The sequence below is a fragment of the Choristoneura fumiferana genome, chromosome Z, assembly GCF_025370935.1.
Source record: "Choristoneura fumiferana chromosome Z, NRCan_CFum_1, whole genome shotgun sequence".
In the NCBI taxonomy this organism is placed as follows: domain Eukaryota; kingdom Metazoa; phylum Arthropoda; class Insecta; order Lepidoptera; family Tortricidae; genus Choristoneura; species Choristoneura fumiferana.
In genome coordinates this window covers 6326038-6332516 of record NC_133472.1, presented here as the reverse complement: position 1 = coordinate 6332516, position 6479 = coordinate 6326038, and the positions used below count along the sequence as shown (strand labels likewise).

General features: G+C 36.9%; 1 protein-coding gene across 1 annotated transcript in view; it reads left to right on the top strand.

The window, feature by feature from the left end:
* Positions 1–6479, top strand: part of LOC141443889 (uncharacterized) — a 116125-nt gene that overhangs the window by 45193 nt on the left and 64453 nt on the right. The gene's annotated exons all lie outside the window — the stretch shown is intronic.

Genomic DNA, 6479 nt, shown 5'->3' with positions numbered 1-6479 from the left:
TATATTTTATACCCTAGGCTGCTGTTTACTCTTAAACTACTAATAATTCTCAAGCAACTTAGCTGTTATAGTTTTCCTTGAAATTTTGATATAGTTACTACCATACTGAATTTTTTCAAATTTTTCTACCCGTCAGTTTAGATTTTAGAGGGGGGGGGGGCTATTTTAATGAAAATTTGCACTTTAAAGTTGAATATTTCACAACAAATCACTGAATCGAAAAATCGTCTTAGCAAACCCCTAATGGTTTTAAAATACCTCTATAACGATACCCCACAGTAAAGGGTTGGATGAGAAAAAAAAATCACCCCCACTTTACGTCTATGGGAGGTACTCTAAAAAAACTGTTTTTGAATTTTTTATTGTACTATTTTGTCGGCATAGTTTATATACATATTACCGTTTTAAATTACAGCTTTCTAGCATTGATAGTCCCTGAGCAAAGCCGTGGACGGACAGACAGACAGACAGACATGGCCAAAACAGTAAGGGTTCCATTTTTGCCATTTTGGCTCCGGAACCCTAAAACAAGGAATGTTGCGACACTACTAAACGTGACCATACTCTACGCAATGTGAACACGACTGTCATTGGAGTATGCTTACAGCGCTTATCTGTGGCACGCACGCTGTACCTACACATATCACTTCCACTTGTTTTTATTCTCCCGTGGTCCAAATGCAGAGTTTTGGTGTTTTGGTTCTACTTTAAATTTCGAAGCCGATTACAATGGAACAGAGACAAGCATCTTCTAAGCTGCGAGCTACCTTATATTCAGTACGATACTAGCGATACTATGTATTGTGTTATATTTAGAACTAATGAGGTGCATGGCTGTCAACATACTTCTACCAATAAATTAGCAAACCATATAGTTCAGCAAATGAACTATAGATGGCGCTGTATCGAATAATCGCGGGCTTTACTTGAAGATCAATTTAAGTATTGTTGATCGAAGCTTGCGATAAAACGATTCCTCAGAAAAAACCCTAATCCGTATCTTTCCCACAGGTATGGTTCCAAAACCGCCGCGCCAAGTTCCGTCGCAACGAGCGTTCGGCGTTGTCAAACCATCGCACCAACAGCCAAACCACCCCCGAACCGATTCCAGTACCTATCGGGATCCCACAGACACCAGAACGGATCTACGGAACAAAGACTGGCTCCACTTCCAACCAAACCTAACTTCAACGTGCCTCTCGTCAATTCAGGGCTCTACCAAACGAGTACCTTATGATGCAGAACAATCGGCAATACAAAATCCTAGTTCACTCATGACCCAAAACATGTCGTATAGTGGGGAGAGCGGGTATGGGTCATGTGGAATTATGGGGTACACTGGAACTTTACAATCGGCGCATGCCCCATATAATCTGAATTTAAGACTGCGACCGCACGATTTCTCGATTAACAATATCACGTTATAGTAAACTAAGAATTGTGTAATAAATATTTTTACATTATACATTGTTTTATTATACAATTTTATTGCCAACTGGGTCACAGAATAAATAATAGTACAATTACCCAGGTGCAATTCAATCAGCATTTTTGTATAACAACGTGAATCATAATAAAAATTATATAGGTAATATAATAACAATAACTTTGAAAGAATAACGGTTAATGTATTTCAGAGTGTCATCTACCAGCTCGCTACTGAATGTTTAAACTTTAATAACGCCACCTGCACTTAAAATATTAAAATTATATTAGTGACAGCTCCATATTACGTTTAAGGTGGCGCCATCTATCGATTATTGAATGTTCAAGAAAGGCAACGGCACCTAGCGCCTAGCATATTTATATTTGTAACAGCGCATTTGTATCTAACAGCTTGCATTTCAACTGAACGTTTAAAGTGGCGCCATCTATTGATTGTTGAATGTTCAAGAAAGGCAACACCACCTAGCGCCTAGCGTATTTATTTTTGCGACAGCGCCATATAGTGTCTTTTGGTGAAACATTTGTGTTCAAGGCATCTAACAGCTTGCATTGCATTTGCAACTGAATGTTTAAGGTGGCGCCATCTATCGATTATTGAATGTTCATGATAAGTAACGCCCTCTAGCGCCTGTTGTGTTTATATTTGTGACAGCACCATATAGTGCCTTTTGGTGAAACGTGAAACGTTTGTGCTAGCGACATCTAACAGCTTGCAACTAAATGCTTAAGGTGACGCCATCTACCGACTATCATGGGTAGGTATAAAATATTTTTCAGAACTACCATCTATATAGAAGCGGATTTGAATTTTATGACTAGTGCAATTCGTGAGATGGCGCGCCATTACATGTTCTAGAAAACGTTTCCTAGCGCCTAGCATAATCATGTCTATGACAGTGCATATAGTATATTTCGGTGAAGCATTTGTGATAGCGGAATCTAACAACTTAATGATTCAAGTGGCGCCATCTATCGATCATTATGTTGTTATTTGTGACAGCAGCACCATCTAGTGGCTCATATTGAAATATTTACAATAACGACATCTAGCTGCCCAAGTTAAAACCTTTTTCGAAAGCTCCATCTAGCAGCTCACAATTGAATGTTCATAATAACACCACCTTTGCAGGTGGTAGGACCTTGTGCAAGGTCCGCCCGGATTGCTACCACCATCTTGCTCGCTAATCCTGCCGTGAAGCAGCAGTGCTTGCACTGTTATGTTTCGGCGTGGAGAGTAAGACACCGGTGAAATTACTGGCACTTGAGGTATCCCATCTTAGGCCTCTAGGTTGGCAACGCATCTGAAATACCCCTGGTGTTGCAGATGTTTATGGGCGGTGGTGATCTCTTACCATCAGGAGACCCACTTGCTCGTTTGCTATCCAGTCGAATAAAAAAAAACCTAGCGTCTAACATGTTAACAATTACGACAGCGCCATCTAGTGGCGTATGATGAAACATTTATGATAGCGCCATCTCGCAGCTCCCAACTGAATGCATAAAAGTGGCGCCATCTATATTATAAGAATGTTAATATTGTGATGTGATAGCCATCTAGGCGTTTCAGTTGAAACATTAATAATAACTCCATCTATCTGTTTTTTTTTTTTCATTTTTTATTTAGAATAAGATAACTCCATCTAGCTGCTCTAAGCCACACATTTATTATACGAACGCCATCCGGTGACTAGAACAATGACAAAACATTCTAGTCGTCAGTCATTTGATTTAGTATATCGAATATTAATAAAATATTTATTTATTTGGTGAAGTTGAGTCAAATAAAATATTCAACTATTACGCAGCAGAGACTTTTTATACCGAACTATGGAAACATTTTGTGTAGTGTGTTGCGCCTTGCGCCACATTCTAAAATTGAGCAATGTTTGTATGTAGATGTAATTTATGCCCGTGTTTAGAGATCTCGAAAACGACTCTACTGAATTCAATTGATTTGTTATAATGAGTTTTGGGGGCAAAGAGTCTAGGAGAATGCGCTTCAGGTAGTTATTTTATTGGAACTTTGTGGCGCTATCTTTGTCGAATGTCTGAATTATCTCGAAAGACCCCGAGTGTTTTCTAGGTGGACGACCTACTGAATATAACCCACAGTAGAAGCAAATCTATCAGGGGCCAATTTATGAAGTCAAACTCTAAAAAAATGTAAATCAAACAGTAATTTGGCGCAACACAAAGATCTTGCATAATATTAGATTAATTAGAACTGTAATTTTCTAAAGTAAAGGCAACGGGAAAAGATTATAATGGCGGTGAGAAAAAGGAGCGAGAATCTAAAAATGACGTATCAGACTGGATGCAGTTCTCCTCTCGTTAGCCTTAGGTACTTTACTATTCTACTCGTATTTCAAATCAAGCAAATTTTTCTTTCCTTTTGACTGGTATTTTCGCAGTTGTGACTTCAAAAATAAGCCCCAGTGTTAGAGCTTAACGAGGGTTTTTCCTGTGTCCAACGATACAACGCTATTTAATTACCTTCAAGATGTATTACTTCGCAAATTACAAGAAACGTCTCCGACTGAGCACAAAAAAAAATCTTTCCTTTTTGTTGAAGAAACAATAAGGATGAATGCAAAAAAAAGAGTTGTTGACTGGACACTGGACGCACAGCATTGTCTCAAATACAATCGCAAAGCAAATGGTCATTTGTATTTATTTAAATCAATCACAGAGGAGGTACTCGACTCCTGGATACAGTAATATAATAACAAAACAAATCAAATGAAACTACAACACGGTGCAAAACAAAGTACCAGAATAATTTTACATGTCATTCTGCAAGTGATTCAATTCAAAATTAAATAGGAAAAGATCAAAGATCGCTCCATTAGCTTTCTGATAATTCTGCGAATGTCAGGGCTGAATAAGACGTGGCTTGTAAACTTTCTTCTTGGACGGTAATACTGCAAGTTTTCGGTTGGATGTCCATTCTGTAAGTACGTTTGCAGTTAGATTTTTGGCACATTTAAGTATGCAATAATGATGAATGAGACAACAAATTATACTTATCAGACAAAGACCTGCCACCAGATAAACCATATAAACCAAAGAGCCATCATTCCGTTTTGGATTGATACAGTGAATATAAGTATACAAAAAATCAGCCAAATGCGAGTCCGAGTTCTGTACAAATTAGTCTTCCTGGAATTGAGCTGTAAAGTGCATCGTTAGCTTGTGCACCGCTTCCTTCCCTCCCCTCGCAGCTAAATTGCTGTTTTCAGAAACGTAAAAAAATACGGCAACAGTAGGAATATATAACGAATTTAAAAGGAAAACTATCACAGCGATGTAGGCTTTAAAAGTTAATGAGTTACGGTCGACCAAACTCAATGTTGAATATTTATCGCCTATTTTCACGGAAGTTCGCACTGCGCGTAACCTGACACGGCTTGGCCGGTTTCCCTAGTGGTGTTTTCAAGTGATGTGATTTTAAAAATTGATTCCCATTTAATAATTCGATTTGACCGGTAGTTTTGTAGCAATATTTTTGCACCATTTTCAAATGATATTGTCACAGATGGGATTTGGAAAATCGACCTCATGTTGTCACCTCCGTCTGCGATTAAAGTATTTATTGTAGGCACGTATAGCCTTCGTCTGGGAGCGAAAAGTTGCCCTACATGCCGTTTATGCAAAGAGGTGCAGGGTACCGATTTTTAAAATCACATAATTCTGTCAATGTTTTTTTTTGCCTATTTTTGTGTCCCACTGCTAGGCAAAGGCCTCACCTCTCTTGCTCCACTCCTGCCTATCAATATATGGCTTAAAAATAATTTCGATGGTTTGACAAGATTAACATTGCTAGCGCAATGTTGGAACTGTATTGTGAAACGTATATAATATCCTAAAAATATTGTTTTTTTTTAAACAGGCGGCATATTTCCACAACCGATCTTAAAGTAATTTAAAGTACAGAAGACACCATTAACCAGTAATTTCCAGACGCCACTCTAACAAAAAAACTTTATTTTAGCCTTAAAAACAAATTATTTTTGCTTGATTTAAAAGAAATAATGTCTATTAGTTTTCTTTTCCTATCGCTAGATGGCGTTAGTATCGTTAGATCCACTTGACGTTGCAGTCTTGTTTGAAATTGACTTACCTACTTATTGAGTTATCGATCCCAAAGTGATCCCAAACGTGACACAAATATGTCCAATGGACTTCACAATGTTCACACGATATTCACACGATACAAGCGCCATCTAGCCTACTGACGCAAAAACTAATTGAAGGGGATATAAACGAACGACGGCAGGAATGACCGCACATCTGCTAGTTATTATGAATCTAATTGTATTACTTTCTGCATGTGAATAATTAAGATATTTTTTTAGATCTAATTTGCCTGAAACATAGGGAATCCTATTGTATATATTAAAAATAATTACCGTCGACAATGTTATATATGAATAAAATATTTGAAATTTGAATTTGAACTTGCTGTACCGCATTGCTGCATTACAGCTAATAAAAAGTATATCAATTAATTGGTGGTGTCAACTGCTTAATTCTGCCGTGCAGTAAATGAATTTAGTAAATGAAATTTAATAATAATGAATTTCTTTAAAATGAAAATAATAATAATACTTAAAGTTACTCTTGACAGTCTTTTACAGCACGGTGAAATTTATTTCAGAACGGTGATCTTTACGATACATTTTGTTGTAAAATAAAACATACATTCAAAGTACATAATGGTTATAACAAACACTAGTATCGCATTGCAATAATAGTAATAATTATTTAAAGATATGGAATCGAAGGACCATGTATTTTTTTTGTAGATTCTGAGTATGATAGATAAGAATTTTGCGAGAGGTCTTTTATAATTTTGACTGTTAAGATTTCAAAAGGACCCACTATAAAAAATATCATAATAAAATGGTAACAACTAACCCCCTTATTCATAAAACTTAACAAGCCTATGTTAACTAACAAATGCTTTGTCCCTTTCTAACAAATACAAATGTCGAAGTGACAGATAAGGACAAACGAATTTTAGCGGCATTTTA